We start from the raw sequence: 4,204 nt of genomic DNA, 5'->3' as shown, positions 1-4,204 counted from the left end.
GTAATTGTCCATTTATATCTGATAGATGGCTGTTAGCTATAAAGAGATCTTTATCTGAGCCATTGTTGGAAAATATCTCCAAAATTCTTTCTACTCCAGAGTCAGTATACTTTAAATATTACTAAATAAGATTGAGATTATTCTGAGTAATTTTTTGCGATGGTTAGTGAGTAATTTATTAAGACCAGATAGTTCCTAGCTTGTCTGATTACTTGTCTATATCATATTACCTGAAAATAAGAATAAGATCCTAGGAGTTTAATCTATATTGATTTAAGAATAAAGACCATCTTACTGGCCAGTGTGGTTCAGTGAGAGTGTCAACCCATAAACCAGGAGGTCATGATTTGATTCCTGGTCAGGGTACATGCCCAGTTGTAAGCTTGATCCCCAGTAGAGGGCCTGCGGGAAGCAGTTAATGGATGATTCTCTCTCATCATGATGTGTCCATCTCTTTCTCCTTCTCCCTCCCTCTCTCTGAAATAACTGAAAACATATATATTTTTTATAAAGAATAAAGACCATTATTACAAAAAAATCAAGCTCCCTACATACTCTTACTGAAAATTAATTTCAATGCCATGGAAGAACTGCCTGAAAGTATAGGTGAAATCAGTGATACAAGGAAGTATACATTTTAAAGATGATAAAGATCAATTGAGAGCTAATATACATGAGAAAACTAACACTACCAGTGTGATTCTAAAAAGAATAATTGTCACTATTGTTTCCATTGCGACCTAACTATAATTTTTATTGACTTACTTGCCAAATAATTACATGGAAGTGGGGTGAAAATTGGCTAAGGATTTACACTAGAGCCTAGTGAGAAAAAAGTGTGGCATGATATTGTTGGTACTGTGAGACTATGGAACTATGGAAAGCAGATACCAACATAGTACTAATCATGAAAGAGATTTATTAATGGCAATGAAGAGCAAAGAAAACAGAGAGGACAGCAGGTGGATGACCAAATGCAGATCTTACTTTAGATGAAGGAGAGAAGGAAGGAAGGAAATCTGGGTGCAGATGACTTGGGCTTCAGTATAGATCGAGGGGAGTGTGGTAAAGTCATATGGTAAGGCCACTGGAGAGTCATCCAGCTAAAAATGCCTATCACAGGAGTCTGGTACCTTCTAGGAACTGGCCTGCCTTAAAATCCCTCCCTGGCTCAGTCATTGACTGAGAGCTGCCTGTGGAAAGTGTGGGCTTGGCTCAAACACACTGATGGCTTTTGAGTGTGGCATCTGGGGCAGTGGATCAATTACACTCCTTATCGTTGGAGAACTTAGAGGCATGCTGTCAAAGCTTCCACAGTATCAAGAAATTACTCAGGATTGTATTATTTTGTTACTACATTTCTCCTTCACGAAGCAGACAGCGTACTCTGTCATGAACTTAAGTTGGTACTGGATAGATAAAGAAAGGAAATGAAATCCTGGAATATATTATTGGTGGAAAATCTTATCAGAGGTTTTTATTAGTAAGGTAGATATATAGTATTTTTTCTTTATCAAGTTTGGCCCTTAAAATGGAATATATGAAGGATTGTTGGCATGTGTTTTGCAAAGCTTCACAGATAAATTAAGTTTTTGGAAATTACACATTTAAAGAAGGTAAATACCCAGTGGCAGATGAGTCAATATTGAATCAAAGTGCAAGGCGCTATATGATAAATATACGTCATATATAAACACTAGAGTACAGTTATATACAATAAGTTGTTTTGGTCCCTAGCTTCTAAGGAAGAGGCAGACAGGCAGAGGGAATAGATTTAGGTTCTGTTCAAAGAAGAATTTTCTAACTATTAATGTTATAGAAGCTGTTTACTAAAGGAGGTTTTAGAATATCTTTTTTTTAAGTTCCTCAAAATATGATATATTTGTATTTCTCTGTAGCCATGAAAATGTCAGTCTGTCCTCACTTCAAAGTCAGAATTGAAGTCTTAAGGTCACATTTCTGGAAGACCTGGGCTCATTTCTTTGAGGACTGTGACTGGTTTGAGCTTGTCCCGCAGAGGTGTAAAGTCATTTGATGGTGGGATGTGGAAAACCACTTGCGTCAGTTCAGCTCCATGTAGTTCATTCACTCAAAAGAAAGGTTGATTGAATGACTACTCAGTGATCAGTGCCTCACCACTTAACGTGTTCCTGGCACACACAGAATATTTTTTTTCTAATGAGTTAATGAATACTATTATCATTGAAGACATGGCCCCACACAAAGAAGATACAAATTTTCTACATAGAGATAGTATCATCTAATGTAAAGATAGGTTAATAAGTAACCCTAAATTATCTCAGATGAAATATGTATTAGAGAAAAAAAAATATGGGAAGAGGGATAGGATGAGAATGGCAAGACAGCATAACTTTGTGTGTGTGTGTCTGTTTCGTATCATCTAATGTAAAGATAGGTTAATAAGTAAACCTAAATTATCTCAGATGAAATATGTATTAGAGCAAAAAAATATGGGAAGAGTGATAGGATGAGAATGGCAAGACAGCGTAACTTTGTATGTGTGTGTCTGTTTTGGTGTGTATGTGCGTGTGCATGCATTCAATACTAATTGGAATTATCAGGCAAACCTTTCTGAAGGTGCAAAATCCTGAAGGATGTGAGGAAGAAATTGTAAAATTGCCCAGTGTCTCAAAGGCAGTCAGAGGACTTTGGTTTCCACTATGTGAGAAGCAAGGTCATTGGATGGTTTCAAGCTATTGAGTGACATCACTGAGCAGAAGAGTGACATGATATGCCTTATATCATTTATGTCTTCACTAGAGGCCCAGTGCACAAAATTCATGCACAGGGTGGGGGGGAATCGCTCAGCCCAGCCTGCACCCTCCAATCTGGGACCCTGACCCCTATGGGATTGGGCCAAAACCAGAAATCAGACATCCCTTTCACAATCTGGGACTGCTGGCTCCTAACCTCTCGCCTGCTTGCCTGATCGCCCACAACTGCCCTCTCCTGATGGTCCAGTTACCCCCAACTTCCCTCCCCTGCTGGCCATCTTGTGACCACATGGGTGCAGCCATCTTGTGAGGGCATGGGCGTGGCCATCCTGTGACCACATGGGTGTTATGGGAAGAGTGATAGGATGAGAATGGCAAGACAGCGTAACTTTGTATGTGTGTGTCTGTTTTGGTGTGTATGTGCGTGTGCATGCATTCAATACTAATTGGAATTATCAGGCAAACCTTTCTGAAGGTGCAAAATCCTGAAGGATGTGAGGAAGAAATTGTAAAATTGCCCAGTGTCTCAAAGGCAGTCAGAGGACTTTGGTTTCCACTATGTGAGAAGCAAGGTCATTGGATGGTTTCAAGCTATTGAGTGACATCACTGAGCAGAAGAGTGACATGATATGCCTTATATCATTTATGTCTTCACTAGAGGCCCAGTGCACAAAATTCATGCACAGGGTGGGGGGGAATCGCTCAGCCCAGCCTGCACCCTCCAATCTGGGACCCTGACCCCTATGGGATTGGGCCAAAACCAGAAATCAGACATCCCTTTCACAATCTGGGACTGCTGGCTCCTAACCTCTCGCCTGCTTGCCTGATCGCCCACAACTGCCCTCTCCTGATGGTCCAGTTACCCCCAACTTCCCTCCCCTGCTGGCCTGATTGCTCCCAATTTCCCTCCCCTGCTGGCCATCTTGTGAGGACATGGGGGTGGCCATCTTGTGAGGACATGGGGGTGGCCATCTTGTGTGTGAGGGCATGATGGTCAATTTGCGTATCACCTCTTCATTATATAGGATGTCTGGCTGACTCAAGGAAAAGGGACTATGGGTGGGCAAGGGTAAAAGCAGGGAGCCAGTTAGCAATGAATGCAATAGTCCAAGAAAAAGATGGAGATGGCTTTCTAAAACAACACTCAATGCCAAGAAAGAATGTTATAAACAAAGGCTACAATGTTTCCTCTTTTAAAGTCTCACTGTCAGCCCTGGCCGGGTCACTCTGCTGATCAGAGCAATGTCCCGATACACCAAGGGTGAGGTTTCAATCTCAGGCCAGGACTGAAGAAGAAACCGATGAATGTATAAATAAGTGGAACAACAAATCAATGCTTCTCTGTCTCTCAAATAAATACATTTTAAAAATGCTTTTAAAGAAAATAAAAATCTCACTGTCCACTAATTTGTGTAAAATGTACTAAACTAATGATACTAGTGTCTGCAATCTAAGACAAAAATAAAGTA

The 4,204-nt window shown here is 40.4% G+C and overlaps 1 protein-coding gene across 1 annotated transcript in view; it reads left to right on the top strand.

Moving 5' to 3' along the window:
• CNTN1 (contactin 1) overlaps positions 1–4,204 on the top strand; it is a 298,926-nt gene that overhangs the window by 201,174 nt on the left and 93,548 nt on the right. The window lies entirely within an intron of this gene.

The sequence above is a fragment of the Myotis davidii genome, unplaced genomic scaffold (genome assembly GCF_000327345.1).
Source record: "Myotis davidii unplaced genomic scaffold, ASM32734v1 scaffold290, whole genome shotgun sequence".
NCBI lineage: Eukaryota > Metazoa > Chordata > Mammalia > Chiroptera > Vespertilionidae > Myotis > Myotis davidii.
Note: the sequence above shows the minus strand (reverse complement) of the source record. Positions and strands in the feature narration are given on the sequence as shown.